Here is a 22,548-nt window from a genome sequence, read left to right as displayed (position 1 = left end):
CCCTTCCCTTCCCTTCCCTTCCCTTCCCTTCCCACAAAATCACCCTTATTACCTTTAAAGCTGATTGCATGGTGCCACTTTAGATCTGTAGCCAAATGGACTCACTACTACATCAGCCATCAATTAGAGCTACACGTGCAGCCACTGGCGTAGCTGGACAGCTGCAGGCCTCCCTCAGAAAGGAAGGCTCCTTACCACATGGAGCAGAGCAGACAGGATGCACTCTCCCTGTAGACAAGCAAAGTTGAAAAGACAAAAGAAAGTGGCTGACTGGGGCATATCATGCGGCTTTTACAATTTCATTGATCAAATAGCTCACTGTGGCAGAGAAATGAGTAATGAAGAGCCCAGAAACTGAGAGAGCCCAGAAATGAATGAGAGAGAGCCCGGAAACTAAGGAAAGTTTCTCCACATGGAAGCATGAGGCCAGGGAAGCATAGCACTGCCTATTGGATCGTGTGGTTTGTGCTGTGCACACCCTGGGCAACTGTAAGGTGCAGTCCTGTAAGTAAGTTCCCTTAACAAGTAGCCTAACATAAGATCCTCATCCCAAAGAGCCCTTCGTCACCTTTGTCTTTTCAAGAGGGTGCTAGCTGTGACTACTCCGTTCTTTCCACAACTCGGCCATGGGTTTATTCATTTATTTATTTTAAAATTTCATACAAATAATAATTGTATCTATTTCTGGGGTACAATGTAATGCTTTGATATATGTACATGTTGTAGGAAGATTAAATAAATCTAATTAACATAACCATTTCCTAAGCATTTAAAAATGCAGACTTTGGAGGAAGGAGGGAACAAAGTGGCAGAAAGCCAAAAGTTTGAAAAGAAATTTCTGAGTAATTTGGGGAAGGTAGAGAGAAGCTGAGAGGCATGAGAGTCATGAAAGGAGCAGATGGAAGAAGAGTGGAGGATTTCTTTCTCCTTTTTTCCGTTTTAAATTTTTTAAAAATGTTTTTGAGAGAGTCTCACTCCATTACCTAGGCTGGAGTGCAGTGGCACTATCTCAGCTCACTGCAACCTCAACCCCCCGGGTTCAAGTGATTCTTGTGCCTCAGCCTCCCAAGTAGCTAGGATTACGGTCATGTGCCACCGCACCTGGCTAATTTTTGTATTTTTAATAGAGACAGGGTTTCATCATGTTGGCCAGGCTAATCTTGAACTCCTGACCTCAGGTGATCCACTTGCCTTGGCCTCCCAAAGTGCTGGAATTACAGGCATGAGCCCCTGGTCAGTGGGGGATTTCTAAGAGCGTTACTGAGAATTGTGTATCCCCTCCATGGTGTTTGAGAAATCCAGTAAAAAACTTCAGTTACCTTCAAATTCTGTTTTGTTTGCTGCACTGTGTTTCTTAGCCTATGATACACCCAGAAACTGTTCCATTAGGTTGTATATGAAGGGTGAGCTAAGGGGAAGGAACAGGGTTTACGACATGGGTTACTGAATGAATTGTGGGATCTTCCATTAGAATTTCAAAAATCAGGAGGAGTGTTCAGGGGGTAGAGGGTGTTGATTTTCCACTCTGTTTTTGCTTTGGGTGATGCAAATTCAACACGTCTTCTTATTTTGATGGAGGGGCAGTTGACAGTTTTTTTGAGATCTATACCACAAGTATCGTACAACTCACTCAAAGTGTCTCTAGGATCTTCACAGAGTTCTGCAAACATCACTACAATCAAGTTTAGAAATTTTTTTTTTACCTCAAAAAGAAACCCTATACATTTTTTGCTACAATTACCTAATCCTCTCGCATCCCCTAGTTTTAAGCAGCTACTGATCTACTTTGTCTCGTATAGAGATTCCCTTTTTGGACATTTCACGTAAGTAGAATAATATATGGTATTTATGACTGACTTTTTCTACTTAGCGTAGTATTTTTGAGGTTTATCCATGTTATGGCATGTACCAGTACTTTGTTTCTCTTTATGGCCAAATACTGTTCCATTGTATGGATATATCACATCTTGCTAATCTGTGGTCAATGTCAGTTGATAGACATATGACTTGTTTCCACCTTTTGGCTATTATAATGTTGCTCTGAACATTTATGTACAAGTTTCCGTATGGACATAACGTTTTCGTTTCTCTTAGCTGTATAAATAGAAATGAAATTGTTGGGCCTACGTTTATCTTTCTGAGGAACTGCTAGACTGGTTTCCCTAGTGGCTGTGACATTTTACGTTCTCACTAACAAAGTGTGAGGGTGCCAATTTCTCCACATCCTTGCCACCACTTGTGATTATCTGATGTTTTGATTATAGCCATCCTAGTGGCTGTGGTTTTGATTTACATTTCCCCTATGACTAATGATGTCCAGTGTCTTTCCATGTGCTTATTGGCCATTTGTTAATCTTTTTTGGATACATGTCTATTCAGATTTTTTGCCCATTTTTAATTGGGTTGTCTTTATATTATTGAGTTTTAAAAGTTCTTTATATATTCTAGATATAAGGCCCTGATGACATGCATGACTTACAGATATTTTCTCCCATTTTGTGGGCTGCCTCTTCATTTTCCTGGTAGTGTTCTTTGAAGCACAAACACTTTTAACTTTGATTAAGTCCAGTTTTTCTATTTTTTTCTTTTGTTAGCTTGTCTATTTTTAAGGATTGATTATTTATGAACAAATTATCTTATTTTTCTTGTACCTATTAGGTATACTTTTGGACATCGTTACTGAAAATCTTACAATCTACATATACATCCTCCACCCGAATAAAGCCTCCTATTAAATATATAGTGCATTTTCTAAGCAGTGTTATATTAAAATTAAGGAAATATAGTACTGTTAAATTTTTAAAAATAATTATGACATTATTGTGTTATGATTATTATACTTTAATAATAGTTGTACTTTAATCTGACCCATGCTTTAGTTGTAGAATTTGATTAGAATGGATCTTTGTAACTTGCACTAAATTCTATCAGACATTTCCCTTTACTACCATAGGCTTAAAAGACTTTTTATCTAGCATGAAATAAAAAAAAAAGTTCGGCCAGGTTGACTCATGCCTGTAATCCCAGCACTTTGGGAGGCCAAAGTGGGTGGGTCTCTTGAGCTCAGGAGTTCAAGACCAGCCTGACCCACATAGTGAAACCCCATCTCTACCAAAAATACAAAAATTAGCGGAGTGTGGTGATGCACGCCTGTAGTCCCAGCTACTTGGAGGGCTTGAACGCAGGAGGTGGAGGCTGCAGTGAGCCGAGATAGCACCACCACACTCCAGCCTGGGTGACAAAGTGAGAGACTCTGTCATACATACATATATATACACACACACATACACATGTATGTATATATATGTATTATATATACACATATATATGTGTATATATATATTTGCACATTTTCTCCTCTTTCTGAATGCAAAGGCTATTTCAGTTGAGGGGATCAATTTGTATATTTGTTGCTAAAGTTTTTGTTTTCTTTCACATTCTAGAAACTGAAAGCAAAATGTTCGTTTGGACATGTTAAGCTTCCAAGAAAACAAAAATCTTGTTAATGTCTTTCCAACCACAAGTTTCACTTTGCTCTAAAAAGTGTAAAACATTTTTTTTTCAAAAGGTATTTTCAGAAGTAACTGCTGCCTGGGCAGAATTTATGTCAGCCCGTGATGGCATTTGTTTGTTTTGTTTTGTTTTTAAGCAATACTTTAAACTCAGGAACTGCTACCTTTATTGAATTTCCAGTTACAAATCCAATCAGATTAGAACAGCAGTGTCCCATCATTTTGCTTCCCTGGGCCTCATTGGAAAAGAAGAATTGTCTTGGGCCACACATAAAATATACTAACACAATAGCTTCTGAGCTTAAAAAAACTCATTTTTTTTTTTTTCTCTGAGACAGAGTCTCTGTCTGTCACCCAGGCTGGAGTGCAGTGGCGCGATCTCAGCTCACTGCAAACTCCGCCTCCCGGGTTCACACCATTCTCCTGCCTCAGCCTCCCGAGTAGCTGGGACTAGAGGCGCCCGCCACCACGCCCGCTAATTTTTTGTATTTTTAGCAGAGACGGGGTTTCACTGTGTTAGCCAGGATGATCTCTATCTCCTGACCTCCTGATCTGCCCGCCTTGGCCTCCCAGGGGGCTGGGATTACAGGCGTGAGCCACTGCGCCTGGCCAAAAATCTCATAATGTTTTAAGAAAATGTATGAATTTGTGTTGGGCCTCATTCAAAGCCATCTTGGGTGGCATGTGGTCCTGGGGCCTCAGGTTGGACAAGCTTGGATTAGAACTATCCAATGAAATTTAAACAAAGTGCTTCCTATCAATTTGAATTAATTTTATGTGATTTCTAACTCAGTGTAGGAAATCTCATAACTTAAATCCCTTACCCACCAAACCTTCTTATTCTTTTATGAATGGGGAAATAGGTTTTACTTGATGCACTTATTTGGGACTTTGATATTGGCAGAGCTTTCTTGCTATCTGTGTGAAAAAAAAAATGTGTTTCGGCTTGTGAACTCATTTTTTATTTTGTTGATTAGTTTCAGAGTCTTCCAGAGGAATCAGGGGTTCATCTCCTTTAGAACACAGGTTGTACCATTCACCTGGAAGGGACTCTACTCTCTCAGAAGAGCTGCAGTAAGCTATTGAAAATAGGTCTTTTTTTTTTTTTTTTTTTTTTTTTTGAGACGGAGTCTCGCTCTGTCGCCCAGGCTGGAGTGCAATGGCGCAATCTCGGCTCACTGCAAGCTCCGCCTCCCGGGTTCACGCCATTCTCCGGCCTCAGCCTCCTGAGTAGCTGGGACTACAGGCGCCCGCCACTGCGCCCGGCTAATTTTTTTCTATTTTTAGTAGAGACAGGGTTTCACCATGGTCTCGATCTCCTGACCTTGTGATCCGCCCGCCTCGGCCTCCCAAAGTGCTGGGATTACAGGCGTGAGCCACCGCGCCCGGCCGAAAATAGGTCTTATGGAGATCACACAAATGGTAAGAACCTTGACATGCAGCGATTATCCTGGATCATTCAGGTGGGCTCAATGTAATCCCAAGAATGTAATCCCAAGAGTTCTTATAAGAGGAAGACAAGAGGGTCAGAGTGAGAGAAAGTGAGGTAAGCAGAGCAGGGAAGGGAGAGGGAGAGAGAAAGAGGTAGGAGAAAGCGAGGGAAAAGGAGAGAGCGAAGGAGGGAGAGAGAAGAGAGAGGAGAAAGAGAAAGTGAAGATGCTACACTGCTGGCTCTGAAGATGTAACAAGGGGCCATGAGCCAAGGAATGCAGGCAGCCTATGGAAGCTAAAAAGACAAGGAAATAGATTCTCCCCTCAAAGCCTCCAGAAGGAAGTAGCCCCGATAACCCCTTAACTTTAGCCCAGTGAGGCTGATTTCAGACTTCTGACCTCCAGAACTGTAAAATAATAAATTTGAGGGTTTTTTTTTTTTTTAATAGCATTTAGGCTGCAGTTCCCAAATCTGGCTGATCATCAGAATCACCTGAGTAGATCTATCTTAAAGGCTGTTTAAAAAAAAAAAAAAAATGAAGTCATGTCATTTGCAGCAACATGGATGGAACTGGAAAGAATAAGTCAGATACAGAAAGATAAATTTCATGTGTTCTCACTTATATGTGGGAGCTAAAGAAGTTAGAGAATAGGATGATCTCGTGAAGGTAGAGAATAGGATGACTGATATCAGAGGTTAGCAAGGGTATGCAAAGTGGGTTAGGGGAGATGAAGATAGATTGGTCAATGGGTACAAATATACAGTTAGATAGAAGACATACAGCCAGGTGCGGTGGCTCATGCCTGTAATCCCAGCACTTTGGGAGGCTGAGGTGGGTGGATCACGAGGTCAAGAGTTTGAGACCAGCCTGACCAACATGGTGATAGCCCATCTCTATGAAAAATACAAAAATTAGCTGGGTGTGGTGGCACGCGCCTGTAATCCCAGCTCCTCAGGAGGCTGAGGTAGGAGAATTGCTTGAATCCAGGAGGGGGAGGCTGTGGTGAGCCAAGATTGTACCACGGCACTCCAGCCTGGGCAACAGAGCAAGACTCCATCTCAAAAAGAAAAAAAAAAAAGATGTGCATTCTAATGTTTGATAGCAGAGTAGGGTGACTATAGTTAGCAAACAATGTATTGTATATTTCAAAATGGCTAGAAGAGAGGACTTGAAATGTTCTCAACACATAGAAAAAATAAATACTCAAGGTGACGGACACCCCAAATACCCTGACTTCATCATTACACATTCTGTGCATGTGAAAAAATATCACATATGCTGCAAAAATATGTATAATATGTATCAATAAAAAAAAAAACCAGGCCTGGGCAGGCGAATCACTGGCATAGGTAATAAGGATGAGACCACCCAATGGCCTGACTGCTGGAATAGTTGTTTAGACTGGAAAATACATAGGAACCTAAATCTTAAAGTACAGAGAGGATGACGTGAAAGGCATAATGAAGATCTGCACTCTAAACGGTGGCTTGGTGACACAGTGGGTGGCACAAATAGGTGCCATAAAAGCTGCTTGTGATGACTCATTGGTGAGAAAAGTAGACACACAGAATATTTAGAGGATAATTGAAAAGACTGGATTGGAATTCAAGGTCCCTCACTGAGCCTCCTTGTCCTTTCCCTCTTCCACACTTTTGGAACATGTTTTTAAAATTTATTATATTTTATTTTATTGATTGATTTATTTTTCAGAGACAAATTCTTACTCTGTCGCTCAAGCTGGAGTGCAGTGGTGCAATCACGGCTTACTACAGCCTTGAACTCCTAGGCTCAAGAAATCCTCCCATCTCAGCCTCTCAAGTAGCTGAGATTATAGGCACACGCCATCATGCCTTAAAATTATTATTTTAAATGTACAGTTCAAAGGGGGACGTTCTCGGATCTATGTGCTATTGCTCAGATTGAAAATATATGCAAATATTTAGTACAAGAGTTTTTTCCAAACTTTACTCTTTATTTAATCATCTAAAGAACTTTAAAATATACAGATTCCTAGACCCCATTCCCTCCACTGGATCAGAATCTCTGAGGATGGAGCCTGGAAGCATCTGTCTAGAAAGCCCTCCAGGTGGCTCTGACATCCCTGCTTCTGGGCCAGCTGTGAGTGAAGTCAGTGAAACCCCTGTGTTTTTGCATCTTCATTAAATAACATGGAAAAGCTAGGATCCCAAATGCAACTGGAATGATGCCTTGCAGCAGCAGTTCTCAAAAAACGATTGTTAAATGAGAAATCTTTGCTCAAAGAAATGTTAGCCTGATCTGTAAACTGTGAGACCAACAAGAGGATCAATCTGAATTGCTCCAGCAGGTGGTGGTATGGGAAGTAGAGGTAGGGATGAGGTTAGCTGCAGCCTACCTTTGGCTGAGAGGCTCACTCACACTTCTGTCACCTTTTGTGTAAAGAACAGCAGCAGGATCCAGCATTCTCCATTCTCTTCTCCAGTCAGAAACATTGAATTGCCAAATACATTTTCCTGAAAATCTCTCTCTCTCTCTCTCTCTCTCTCTCTGTGTGTGTGTGTGTGTGTGTGTGTGTGTGTGTGTCTTTTGAGACTGGGTCTAGCTGTATAACCCAGGCTGGTCACATACTTCTGGCCTCAAGCAGTCCTCCCACTTCAACCTCCTGAATAGCTGGAATTACAACCACAAACCACCATACCTGACTAAAAACCTCTTTTTTCTTGATATTCCTCTAATCAGAAATCTGCATTGGCACTTCAGTTCCTACCAAATAAAATATAAATCTGGAGGTCTGGTGTTTCAAGACTGGTCTCAATCTACATTTCCAAACTTACATGCCATTCCTCTCCCTTTAGGAGGTCTTCTCCTGGTCCAAGGTGTCCTGGTTACTCTTTCCATGATTGTTTTCAACTTCCTCACCCTAACCCTTTTCTGGAATGTCTTCTTTCCCGCCCAGGTTGAAATTTTACTCTTCAGTCAAAGCCCCGCTCCCTTCCTGTGCCTTGACGGAGAGTTTTCTCCACTGCTGCTGGTCTGTAATGGCCTCTCCTGCCTCTGCGGTGCTGTTAAGACTGACTGCCTGCATTACTTTTGGCCTTAACTATAACTAATAACTATAGCTGTGAAAACTTGGATGATATGGGATTATTATTTATTTTCTCCTCAGCACCTTGTAGAAAATGTGCATTCAACAAACAGAAGCCAATTTATTGAATATTAAATGCTTATTTATTAGTTACTTAGAAATATAACCTCATATAAATATCAAGAGTATGTGGGTTTGAATGATAATTCTTCTACATCAAAGCATGGCATAGAAGGTGCTGTGAAATGCACCCTGCTCTGCCCCCATTGAATATGTATGCACACACACGTACACACACAAGTATACACACACATGCACACACACGCCTACACACAAACTTCTCTTTGGAGTTCAGACGAGAGCATCTTGAAGTCAGTCTGTCTTGAGGAACCTCAGAAAATGTTATCAGGCTTGTATTAGTCAAGACTAACTCCTAAAAGTAGCTTGAACAAAGTAGCTTTAGAAAATAGGAATGTATTAGCCTCTGTGATGGGCAATTCAAGAGATGGATTTTTTTAGGCAGAGTTAGATTGAGGGGTTCCAGTGTGTCCCAGCTCTGCTTTAATCTGTGTTGATTTAATTCTCAGGCAAATTCTCTCCACATAATGATAAAATAACTCCAAGTTCAAGTCCTTACAATGAGAGATTCCAGAGAACAGAGAGCATCTCTTTCCAATACCACAGAGACCTGCTCTATGAGTGACCACTGCTTTCTTATCAGTGATGCCCCGGAACTACTCTGCTACACCCATGTTTTACAGGGGACACCCCATGGCAATCCTAATCCCTAGTTAACCCCCACTTCCCTAATCCTACTTCAGAAGCAGCACCCAATCCAGAACCAATGTTCAGTTCCTAGACCCTGCTCAGAATCCTTCAGTGAAACACGCTCTGTACGGAAGATGTTTCCTGCTCCTTCTTGTTGAGTGTCTGCCACAGTGCTTCTGCTGTGTGCTCCCTCACTGAAAATCAAGCCATCTGATTTTGTCAGATTATACATTGGTGTCCTGTGGTCTTTGGCTAATTAAGCTTTAACAGGGAAAGGGGAGGAATGAGCTGCTATATATTACTTTTACCCTAAATTAGTCCCCAGAGGATGTTTTCTGATCATATTTTTTCATGTGTCCTTGCCTTCCTTAAGCAGCGCCTGTTCATTTCACGGGAAGTGTTCCAAATGGATCAGAATAATTTTGACATGTGTCACCAGGGACATCCTCCTTTTAATATCTAGCATCACACAAAAACAAAGATTGCATTAGTCCTGACTCCACATAATTAATTTTTCAACACAAAACTAATATAAATAGGAAGGTCGAAAAAATAGGTATTAAAGGTAAAATGGAGGCTGGGCACAGTGGATCATGCCTGTAATCCTAACACTTTGGGAGGCTGAGGCAGGAGGATCACTTGGGCCCATGAGTTTAAGACCAGCCTGAGCAACATGATGAGACCTCATTTCCACAAAAAAAAAAAGAAAAGAAAAAAAAGAAAAATTAGCCAGATGTGGTGTGTGTGCCTGTACTCCCACCTAATCAGGAGGCTGAGGTGGGAGGATCACCTGAGCCTGGGAAGTTGAGGCTGCAGTGAGTCATGATGTGGGTTTGAATGGTAATTCTTCTACATTAAAGCATGGCATAGTAGGTACTGTGAAATGCACCCTGCTCTCCCCCACTGAATATGTATGCACACACACTCAGCCTGGGTGGTAGAGGAAGACCCTATCTCAAAAAAAAAATTTAAAGATAAGATGGAAATGGAAATATGACAGATCAAGATAGTGACTGCTGGTAGCCCAATATGAACTTACCTGTTTGAATTTCCTCCCTTTAGAAGCCTATTTCTACACCATTAAGTCCATGTTATCTGTGCTGCTTAACAAACCTATTTGCCAGCTTCAAATAACTATTTCACCAACCTCGTGGATTCTTTGGGTCAAGAATTTGGAAAGGATACAGTGGGGATGGCTGATTTCCTCTTGGTATATCTGGGACCTCAGCTGAGAATGACACAAACAGTGGGAGTGATGATGGCTGGGAGCAAATATCAGCTGGAGGCTTTGTCTTTCACATGTCTGGCAGTCAAGGCTTGCTGTGTGCTGGGACATCAGTTGTAGCTATAGGCTAGAACACCTACAGAGGACCCATTCAGGGGGATTGTACTTCCCCCTAGTATCATGGCCTCAGACTTTTCTTACGTGGCAGATCAGAGTACCAAAGGCCAGTGTCTCAAAAGGACCAGTTGTGAAGAGTGTTGCCTTTGACACTTAGCCTATAGTACAGCATCACTTCCCCTGTGCTCTGATGGGCTACCAGTCACATGCCTTCCCACATTTGAGGGGAAGGTACATAGACCCTACCTGTCCGTGGAAGAAGTGCCAAAGAATTTATGAACATGTTTTAAAACTGTCACAAATAATGACTCCTCCCCCTATCTCTTTCTCTCTTTCCTTTTCCCTTTCTCTCTTTCTGTCTTTATATGTATCCAGTGATAGCGCTCATGTATTTATGTAGTGGTTTACATTCAGGGATTCTTTCTGGAACTCATTTCTTGCTCCCAAGACATACCATACGTATTTTCAGTAATTTTACATTTGGAGTAAACTGAGTTCAATTTAATTGGATTCAACTAAAGCTGAAATTTACTGAGAAAAGTATTCTGTGAAAGGGTTGAGTTCAATCCATACTAACTTTAACTGGGGATTGAAAAATAGAAGTTTTGTCCTGTAGAGCAATCTGAGTACAGTCATCCTTCGGTATCTGAGGAATTTGCTCCATGTCACCTACCTCACCCCACCTTGGATGCCAAATACTTAAAATTATCTCTGGATTACTTATGATACCTAATACAATGTAAATGCTATGTAAATAGTTGTTATACTGTATTTTTATTGTGATATTGTGAATTTTTTTTCTAATATGTTCAATCCGAAGTTGGTTGAATCCTCAGATGTAGAACCTGAGGATATGAGTGGAATGGCCTGGCTTCCATTGTGAGCCACTGAAACGCGTTTTTACTTGAGTTTTGGGGTGGAGTCCAGGGAAAAGCACAGTTGATCTTTGCTGTTAGAAAAGTACTGATTAAAGAGAAAAAGCTCTCCCTCACCTGTCAGTGACTACCAATTTGACCCAATAGTCTCTGGACAGTGAGAGTAGATTATTCAAGGTTGGGACCAGTTAATGAGTGGTTTCAGGCTTGAGTTACACAAAAAATAAAAGGAGAAAGAAACTAGATTCTGGCACTGACAAATCAGATTAATTTATTCCGGTAGTCCAAGTATATTTAAAATATCAATAAATGCAAAAAAGAAATAGGTTCCCAGGGGAGTGTTTTTCTGGAAGAACCCACTTTAGTGTCAAAATTTTACTGGTCTTCATCCAAAACATTTGAAAGCAGGGAGGATTTTTAATCCTAAGCATAAGGATAAGCAGTTTGCTGGAGTGAAAAATGACAGATTCTTGTTTTTACAAAGATCACCAAATAATTCGCTTCTGGGAAAACAAAATTGATCAGATTTAATATTTGTCTTCCTTGTTAGCTATTTGTTAGTGTAGCTCACAAGAGAGGCATCCCAATTCACCAAAACCCCTAGTGGGATGGCTGTCACACAACAGTGTCTGTGAAGATCTTCTATGTTTGAACCAATACAGGGGAAAATATTATCCTCCATAAAAGGTAGCTTTGAGATTTTTAAACCCAAACAATTTACGTGCAGTAAAGTGTACAGTCTGCCACAAATACTTCATATTTAATAATCACTATCTTCTTTGTCATAAATGCTAAAAACTAATAAAATATGAAGTCAATGTTCATGAATTAGCATTTAGCATTTTATGGCTGTGGGTTACCATGCCTACCACTTAAAATAAGTCTGTGCTCCTACATTATATATGGATCAAGAAAAGGGAATGTTTGTGGTTTGAACTGGATAAAAATGAATGCAAAGTTGGTTAATGACTTATTGCTTCTGAAATAAAACGGCAAAGACTCCTTTATTTATTTATTTTTTCTTTTTGGGACGGAGTCTCGCTCTGTCACCCAGGCTGGAGTGCAGTGGCGTGATCTCGGTTCACTGCAAGCTCCGCCTCCCAGGTTCATGCCATTCTCCTGCCTCAGCCTCCCGAGTAGCTGTGACTACAGGGGCCCGCCACCACACCTGGCTAATTTTTTGCATTTTTAGTAGAGATGGGTTTTCACCATGTTAGCCAGGATGGTCTCGATCTCCTGACCTCGTGATCCGCCCGCCTCGGCCTCCCAAAGTGCTGGGATTACAGGCATGAGCCACTGCGCCTGGCCGACTACTTCTAACTATATGATAAATTTTTTACAATGCCTTCAAAGAAACATCAGGTAATGCCATTAAAAATTACCTATTTAATGTTTACTCATATAAGGGCCGCCTTCATGTATAAATACATACATATAGCCTATATTTGTACTCAAATTTAACATCAAAGAGTAAATATAATACTGTTAAGGTGACCCTTTGCTGTTTGGGTTGCCCAATATTTATTCCCTTTCCTCTCAGTAACAACAGTTCCCCTGTTGTTTGGGGATCCCCTTTCTACCTCCAAGTACTCAGAGGATACTAATGCTACTGTCAGTTTTAGGGCTGGGTCTTGATAGGCTTCAATCAATGAGCATAGTCTCTCCTTCTGGCCACAGTATTAGTACAATAATGAGCATAGATCTGGTTTGGACCCAGGAGGAGTAAGATGTGACTGAAGTCTCTTTCCAGGCACTTTTCTTTTTCTGAGAGCATCATCATCAGAACTCCTTTGTAATGTAAAGATGCATAAAACCGGGAAGTCTACATCAGGGGCATTAGAGCTGAGAGGGTTTCAGATAAATAGAGCCAAGGCCTTGTGAAGAGTCTCTGGATCAAACCGTTCCTAAAACCAGAAATATTCTTCCACTATGAATTTACATGAGCCAACACATTCGTATTTTAGCTTCAGCCAATTCAGATTGGGATTTCTGTTAGTTGTGGCACTAAGAGTCCTAAGCGTGACAGACAAAAGTGTTCAGTAAAAGAAAGAGCAAAATATTTAACTGAATTGATCACCTTATTTCCATATAAAGGTCCATAAGATAGAATTTGTAATATTTCAATATGATGTTACATAAGTTGGCTTTTCTTCCTCCCATCCCCTTGTCCTGGTTCCTTGTGAGAATGAAATAAGGAAAGGAGGTATCGAGGGAATATTGGAACATTCTTATTTTATCTTTTGAGGAAGATTCTAGTGTTTTAAGTGATTCTAGCGAAATCAGAGGAAACTTTCTCCTTTTCAGGTTATCACCTCTGACAGTCTGACAGAGAAGGAGGCACATTAAGAAGAATAATGAGGTCCAGCCTAGGCTTAGCAGAATAGGTGAAGCTCTATTACTATAAAAATCTAAGGTGCACACGGTGGGGAATGGTGGCTGTCATGCTATGCCTGTGTTACATACTTTCATTTTAAAAAACAGCTTTTTGAAGTATAATTGACATATAATAAATGGCAATTATTAAAGTATACACTATAATAAATTTTGGCATATTTATACACATGTGCATTCATCACTGCAATCAAGATAGTGAACATATCAATCACTTTCAAATGTTTCCTTGTGCTGCTCTGTAATCTTCTCTCTCACTTGACCTTGACAGCCCCTGCCCCCTACCTGTCTCTAGGCAACCACTGATTCGCTTTCTGTCCTGTAGGTTACTTTGTTTTTCTATAATTTTTTAAATCTAAACTTTTATTTTAGATTCAGGGGTACATATGCTTGTTTGTTACATGAGTATAACATGTACAATGGTGGGGGGTGGGCCTCTAGTGTACCATCATGCAAATATTGGACATTGTACCCAATAGGTAATTTTCAACCCTCACAACCCTCCCTCCTCCCTCCCCTAATAGTCCCAGTATCTATTGTTCCCATCATTTTTTTCATTGCTTTTTTTTTCTTACCCCACCAGGACTGAAAAAAATCTCATTTCTTTTTTTGTTCCCATCTTCATGTCCACGTGTACCATTTGCTTAGCTTCCACTTATAAGTGAGAACAGGTGATATTTGATTTTCTCCTTTTATGTCAGTTCACTTATGATAATGGCCTCCAGCTCCATCAATGTTGCTGCAAAGGCATGACTTTATTCCTTGTTACGGCTATGTAGCATTCCATGGTATATATGTACCACATTTTCCTTATCCAATCAACTGTTGCTGGACACTTAAGTTGGTTTCATGACTTCACAATTGTAAACGGTACTGCTATAAACATACGTGTGCAGGTATGTTTTTTACATAATGATTTATTTTCTTTGAGTAGATACCTAGTAATGGGATTGCTGGATCAAATGGTAGTTCTGATTTTAGTTTTTTGAAATATCATCATTCTGTTTTCTATAGAGGTTAAACTAATTTACATTCCTACCAACAGTGTATGAGCGTTCCCTTTTCTCTGCATCCACACCTTCTGTTGTTTTTTCACTTTTTAATAATAGCCATTCTGACTCGTGTAAGATGGTATCTCAGTGTGGTTTTAATTTGCATTTCTGTAATGATTAGTTGATGTTGAGCATTTTTTTCATGTGTTTGTTGACCACTTCTATGTCTTCTTTTGGGAAATGTCTGTTCATGTCCTTTGCTCAGTTTTTAATGGGGTTATTTGTTTTTTCCTTGGGGTTGTTTGAGTTCCTTATAGGTTCTGATTATTAATCCTTTGTCAGAGGCATAATTTGTAAATATTTTCTTCCTTTCTTTAGATTTTCTGTTTATCCATTGATTATTTGTTTTGCTGTGCAGAAACTTTTTAGTTTGATGAAGTCTCATTGGTCTACTTTTGTTTTTGTCGTGTTTACTTTTGGACTCCTCATTATAAATTCTTTACCTAAGCCAATGTCTGGAAGGGTTTTTCCTAAGTTTTTGTCTGGGATTTTTATAGTTTCAGGTCTTACATTTAGATGTTTCATCCATCTAGAGTTAATTTTTGTATATGGTGAAAGATGAAGGTCCCGTTTCATTCTTCAGCTTGTGGCTAGCCAATTTTCCCAGCATCATTTATTGAATATGGTGTCCTTTCCCCATTGTTTATTTTTGTCAGCTTTATTGAAGATCAGTTGATTGTAGATATGTGGCTTTATGTCTGAGTTCTCACTTCTCTTCTATTGATCTGTGTGTCTTTTTGTACCGGTACTGTTGCTTTTGTACTTACGATAGCCTTGTAGCGTAATCTGAAATCAGACAATGGGATGACTCTGTGTTTGTTCTTTTTGCTTACAAGTGCTTTGGCTATTTGGGCTTTTTGGGGATTTCTATATGAGCTTTAGGATTGTTTTTTATAATTCGGTAAAAAAATGAGTTTGGTAATTTGGTAGGAATTGCATTGAATTTGTAGATTGCTTTTGGTAATATGGCCATTTTAATGATATTGATTCTTCCGATCCAGGAGCATGTTTGTGTGTGTGTGTGTTTTTTTGTGTTTTTGTTTGTTTGTTTGTTTTCAGCCGGGGTCTCGTTCTGTTGCCCAACTGGAGTACAGTGGCATGATTACATCTCACTGTAGCCTCTACCTCCCAGGCTCAAGGAATTCTCCTACGTACCTTAGCCTCCTGAGTAGCTGGGATCACAGGTGTACACCACCATGCCTGGCTAATTTATTATTATTATTATTATTATTTGTAGAGATGAGGCCTCACTATGTTGCCTAGGCTGGTCTCAAACTCCTGGGCTCAAGCAATCCTCCTGCCTCAGCCACTCAAAGTACTGGGATTACAGAAGTGAACCACCATGCCTGGCCAAGTATGGGATTTTTAAAAATTTATTTATGTCATCTACAATTTCTTTCATCCATGTGTTCTAGTTCTCCTTGTAGAGCTCTTTCACCTCCTTAGTTAAATGTATTGCTAGATGTTTTATTTTTGTGTGTGGCTACTGTAAATAGGATTGAGTTATTAATTTGATTCTCAGATTGAACATTATTGGTATATTGAAGTGCTACTGATTTTTGTATGTTGATTTTGTATGCTGAGACTTTACCAAAGTTGCTAATCAAGTCTAGAAATCTTCTAGAGAAATCTCTAGTGTTTTCTAGGTATATGATCATGTCATCAGTGTACAAAGATAATTTGACTTTCTCTTTTCCAATTTGGGTGCCTTTTATTTCTATTTCTTGTCTGATAGTTCTGGCTAGGACTTCTCATACAATGTTGAATAGGAGTGGTGAGAGTGGACATCCTTGTCTTGTTCCAGTTCTAAGAAGAAATGCTTAAAATTTTTCCCCAATCAGTATGATATTGGCTGTAGAATTGTTGTAGATGGCTCTAATTATTTTGAGGTATGTTCCACCTATGCCCAGTTTGTTGAGGGTTTTTATCATAAATGAATCTTGGAGTTTATTGGATACTTTTTCTTCATGTATTGAGATGATCACAATGGTTTTTGTTCTTAGTTCTGTTTGTGTGGTGGATCACATTTATTGATCTATCTATGTGGAACTATCCTTGCATTCCTGAAATAAAGCCCACTTGATTGTGGTGCATCATCTTCTAATGTGCTGTTGGATTCAGATTGCTAGTATTTTGTTGACAAGGATTTTTGCATCTATGTTTACCATGGATATTGGCCTATAGGTTTCTTTTTTTGTTGTGTCCTTGCCTGATTTTGTTATCAGAATGATACTGGATTTGTAGAATGATTTACGAACAGAGCTCGCCTCCTCAATTTTTTGGAATAGTTTTAGTAAGAGTGGAACCAACTCTTCTTTGTACTTCTGGTAAAATTCAGCTGTGAATCCATCTGGTCCTGGGTTTTTTTTTCTTTTTTTGTGTGTGAGGGGAGATGTTTAACTACTGATTCAATTTCATTACACGTTATTGGTTTCAGGGTTTCTGTTTCTTCCTGATTCAATCTTAGGAGGTTGTATCTTTCCAGGAATTTATCAGTTTCCTCTAGGTTTTGTAGTTTATGTGCATAGATGTATCCATAATAGTCTCGGATGATCTTTTGTATTTTCTGATGTTAGTTGTGGTGTCACCCTTTTCATTTCTGATTGTACTTATTTGGATCTTCTCTCTTTTGCTTAGTCTAGCTAGCAGTCTGTCAATTCTGTTTTTTCTTTCAAAGAACCAACTTTTTCTTTTTATTGATGCTTTGTATCTTTTTTTAGTCCCAATCTCATTTAGTTTTGCTCTGATCTTTGTTATTTCTTTTCTTCTGCTAATTTTAAGTTTGATTTTTTCATGTTTCTCTATTCGGTTGCTAATTTGAGATTTTTCTCTCTTTTGATAGAGGCATTTAATTTTAAAAACTCTCCTCTTGACACTGCCTTTGCTATGTCGCAGAGGTTTTGGTATGTTGTATTTCTGTTTTCATTTGTTTTAAAGAATTTTTTTTATTCCTGCCTTGATTTCACTGTTTACCTAAAAGTCATTCAGGAGAAAGTTTTTTATTTTCCATATACTTGTGTAGTTTGAGTTCCTCTGGGTTTTAATTTCTAATTTTATTTCCCTGTGGTCTGAAAAGATGTTTGATATGATTTTTTTTTTTTTTTTTTGAGATGGAGTCTTGAACTGTTCCCTGGGCTGGAGTGCAGTGGCATGATCTCGGCTCACTGCAACCTCTCCCTCCCACGTTCAAGCGATTCTCCTGCCTCAGCCTCCCGAGTAGCTGGGATTACAGGTGTCCACCACCATGCCCAGCTAATTTGTTGTCTTTTTAGTAGAGATGGAGTTTCACTGTGTTGGCCAGGCTGGTCTCGAATGCTTGACCTTGTAATCCACCTGCCTCGGCCTCCCAAAGTGCTGGGATTACAGGTGTGAGCTACCGCGCCTGGCCGTGATTTTGATTTTTTAAAATGTATTAAGATTTGCCTTATGGCCAAGCCTATGGTCAGTTTTGGGGAATGTTCCATGCACAGGTAAAAAGAATGTGTTGAGGGACAATCAAAGACCGGAGAGACTGAAAGAATGTTCAAGAGGGTCTATTAAGGTGATCACTGGCCCAGCCATACATATATCCAGAAAATTCGAGCCTGTAACAAAGGGCTTGTCCTACTTTTAAACATCTTAAGGCAGGAACTAAGAGAGACTGGAAGAAAGCTACAGAAGCAAGAAACAAAGGTGGCATTGCAACATTTCTTACATTTTGAGAAAGACATGACTTGCAACCTAAACTTCTCAGTCTTGTTACCCTGTAGTCATGCAGGAACTCACTGGGCCTGTAATAAACTTTGAGGAATGTGGAGTTGGGGAGTATAGATAAGGTCCACTATCCACAGAGAGAAGACAGGCTGTTAATATTCCCTTTTAACTTGAGTGTAAGAGGGACTCATACTTTGCAGCAACTTTAAGAGGATTATAAAATTTCTATTACTACTACTATTAGGTTATAGTTGATTTCATTAATTCCTTCTTCAAATGTATATTGTGTAGTTTTGGGTAGACTATTCTGTAGATGTCTCTTAGATCCAGTTGGTCTATAGTCCAGTTTAAGGTCACAGTTTCTTTGTTGACTTTCTGCCTTGATGATCTATCTGGTGACATCAGTGAGAGTGTTGAAGTCCTTCATTATTATTGCATTGCTATCAATCTGTTTTTCACTGGTCTGGTAGTATTTATTTTATGAATCTAGGTGCTCCATTGTTGTGCATCTATATTTAGGATAGTAAATATTTCTTCTTTGTCTTTTTTACTGTTGTTGGGTTAAAGTCGTTTTATTTGATATGAGAATGACTATTCCTGCTTGCTTTTCTTTTCTATTTGCATGATGTATCATTTTCCACCCTTTTACTTTTGAGTCTAAATGTGTCATTAGTCAGTAGGTTAGTCTCTTGTAGGCAGCAGATGGCTAGGTCTTTTTTTTTTAATTAAAATTTGTCACTCTATATTTTAAGTGGGAGCATTTAGGTCATTTGTATTTAAGGTTAATATTGATATGTGAGGTTTTGTTCCTGACATAGTGTCGTTAGCTGGTTGCTTTGGAGTTTCTATTGTGTAGTTGCTTTATAGGATCTGTGAACTTTGCACTTACGTTTCCTTTTCTGATGGTGAGTATCATCCTTTCATTTCCATGTTGAGAACTTATTTGAGCATTTCTTGTAGGACCAGTCTAGTGGTGACAAATTCTCTTAGCAGTTGCTTATCTGGGAAAGTTTTTATTTCTTCTTCATTTATGAAGTTTAATTTGTCAGGATATAAAATTCTTGGTTGGTATATTTTTCATCTTTAAGGAGGCTAAAAATAGGCCCCCAGTCTTTTCTGGCTTGTAGGGTTTCTGCTGAGAAGTCTGTCTACTAGTCTGTCTATTTGTCTAATAGGTTTCCGTTTGTAGGTGATTTGACCTTTTACTATAGCCACCTTTAAGATTCTTTTCTTTAGCATTGACCTTCGATAGTCTGGTGACTATATGCCTTGGTGATGTTTGTTTTGCATAGTATCTTGCAGGTGTTCTCTGGATTTCTTATATCTGGATGTCTACCTCTCTAGCAAGATTAGGGAAATTTTCCTGAATTATTCCCTCAAATATATTTTCTGAGTTGTTTACTTTTTCTCCTTCTCTCTCAGGAATAGTAATAATTCACAGGTTTAGTCACTTCACATGAACCCATCTTTCTCTAAGGCTTTTTTCATTTTTAAAAATTCTTTTTTCTTCTCTTTTCTCTCTCTTTTTTGAGACAAGGTCTTCCAGTGTCATCCAGACTGTGGAGCAGTAGTCACTGCAGCCTCAGCATGCCAGGTTCAAGCCCCCCAAGCAGCTGAGACGACAGGTGTGCACCACCATGCCTGGCTAATTTTTAATTTCTTTTTTCTTTACTTTTGTCTATCTAGGTTAGTTCAAAAGACTGGTCTCTGAGCTCTGAAATTGTTCTATTTGCCTGGTCTGGTCTATTGATAAGGATTTCAACTGTATTTTGAAATTCCTTAAGTGAATTTTTCAATTCCAGAAGTTTCTGGTTGATTTTTTAAAAGATATTTTTTTAATCTCTGCCTTTATTTCCTAGATTGCTTTTGTAGTTTCTTTGTGTTGATTTTCGACCTTGTCTTGGATCTTGTTGAGCTTCCTTGCAATTCATACTTTGAATTGAATTACAAAATCTGAATTAATACTTCCTTTGAATCCGTTCTTTATCTGTCATTTCTGAATTTCCATTTTTGTTAGGAGCCATTGCTGGAGAGCTAGTGTGATCCTTTGATGGTGTCACAACATTCAGATTTCTCATGGTGCCAGAATTTTTATGCTTATTCTTTCTCACCTGGAGAGGCTGCCACTCCTAATTTTTGAAGTCATTTTTGTTCAGATAGAATATTTTTCTTCCCCTTCTTCAGCCTCCCTAGGGAGTGTGACTGTAGAGTATGTTGGGTAGGGTCTTTGGGCTTTGTTTCTATACACCCTCTGCGCTTCTTTTGGCAGGTTTCATATTGAGCTATGTAGTTCCATTTACAGGCCAGTAGATGATGCTGATGGGTAAGAGTCAGCTGTGGCACGCACCAGCAGATGGGTATGTAACTGATCTTTATTTACTGTGAGGTGTTCTCTGTTGTTTCAGGTGATAGGCTGGACAGTGGAGTGCCAGATGTCCTGAACTTCCTGTTCTGCAATAGGGGTGGTGGGGGAAGGCGTGGAGACAGCTGGGCAGAGCCGGACCTCCTGGCTTGCCCACAAATTCCCCAGTGGCAAACACAGGGACCAGCCCTGATGAGGGTGGCTGGTAGGAGCTCCTGGTGGTATGTGCTGAGGTCTCTGCAGGTGGTGAGGGGGCTGCACCGGCTCCACATTCTAGAAAGACAGGAATATGATCTGTTTCCCTGTCATAACCCTGTCTTGGGGCTCATGACTTCCTGTTCATATGCACACTAAAGTCTATCTCTGGACCACAATGTGGTTGAGAGCCATGGGAAAACCCTTTTTGCAACTCTCCACGGGTGTGGTTTCAGGGCATTAACTCCTCACTCAGCCTGACACAGATAGCTTTATGGCTCACCTGTTCTCTGGTGTGGTAATGTTGCTGCTTTGTGTAGAGGTAGGGCCTCCACCTTTGGGCCCGTGCAGGAGGGTGTTGGTTGTGGTGGTGGTGGCTGATTGTGTCAAACCAATCTCATGCTCTGGTGAGCTGATCGGGTGCTCACTGTGTTGAAATGTGCTAGGTAGTTCCCCAGTTCCCAGGCCCCTACATGGCCCACTGGACAGTGTATGTGAACGTATGAGTCCTGTGGGGCTGGACGAGGGTTGGGTTAGCCCAGAGTTCAGGTGCTGGCTGTTATGGGGAAGGGTGAACTGGACCCTGGGTCACTCACAAAACTCTCAGGTGGGGGCAGGCCGAACACCCAGGCAGTGGGAGCCCAGGGGAAGATCACAGGTCTGTGGGGATTGTGTTCTCAGGAGAGCTCTGGGCCGCAGCTGAAATGTTCAGGCAGAGACAGAGCAGCTGGGGAGGGCAGGACCCCTCAGCTGGAGCAATGGAGACTGGCAGCTGTGGAGTGTGTGGCACACTCACACTTCCCTTCTATATAAGTAACACTGGATTTCACTGTTGGGGACACACAAGGGTGCCAGTGTTTCTCTTGTGCTGACCTGGGAGTGGTAGGGGCAGAGGCCTTGATAGTGGCAACTGCCAGAAGCTTGTTTCTGGCCTCAGAAAATTGGGCTTGCAGAGGAACTGAGCTACAGCCAGATAGATGTCCAGGCAGGGGCAAGAAGACTGCACTGGGGGTTAGAAGACAGTGAACCTTGTTTGATGCGGAGCAGTTGAGGTGGGGAGTCATGGGGAGTGCAGTCTACTTGCTGTTCATTTGTATCTCAGTTGTGGCACATGAAAGTGCCCTAGCTCCTCATTCCCTCTTAGCCTGGGGGAAGCAGGGGGGAAGGGAGTGGCAGCCATGACTGAAAAGGGCCTGTCAGCTACCTCTGGGAGTTATGCACTCAGATGAGCACAGAGCTGCGACAGTTGAGTGAGTCCAGGCAAGGGCTGGGTGTTTGCATTGGGGGGCCGGAAGGTAGCAAGCCCCATTTGGCAGGGAGCAGCAGAGATGAAAGGTTGTGGGGTGTGCAGTGTGCCCACTGTTCCTCCATATCTCAGCTGTTATGTTCATGCTGGAGACGTACAGAAGTGCCCAGACTCCTCGGCCCCTCCTTGTCTGGTGGTAGCAGGGGAAGAGGCAACAACAATGGCTGTACAAAGTGCTTGTTAGCTATATCTAGGAGTTTTGCACCCAGAGGAATGCAGAGCTCTGACTGTAGTATTCAGGCAGGGGCAGGGTGGCTGTGCAGGTGGCCCAAGCCAGCAAGCCCTGACTGGCAAGGAGCAGTGGAGTTGGAGGTAATGTAGTATGCAATCTGGCCACTCCTCAGTTTTGCAGCTTTGGCATCTATCCCAGGGGTGTGCAAAAGAACCTTGTTTCCTTTATTAGTGGGGTAGGGGTAGCTGGCACTGGGATGCCCAGGGATCCAATGCCTGTGGGGTTCCATGTGAGCTGGGGTAGTGTCTCTGCACAGATGCCAGGAGGCTCTCTGTGTTAGTCTAGAGGCCTAGTGGTAGTCAAGGAGGGTCTTTTCTGCCCAG

This window comes from Mandrillus leucophaeus, unplaced genomic scaffold (assembly GCF_000951045.1).
Source record: "Mandrillus leucophaeus isolate KB7577 unplaced genomic scaffold, Mleu.le_1.0 Scaffold35, whole genome shotgun sequence".
Taxonomy (NCBI): Eukaryota; Metazoa; Chordata; class Mammalia; order Primates; family Cercopithecidae; genus Mandrillus; species Mandrillus leucophaeus.
This window is presented reverse-complemented; position numbering follows the sequence as displayed.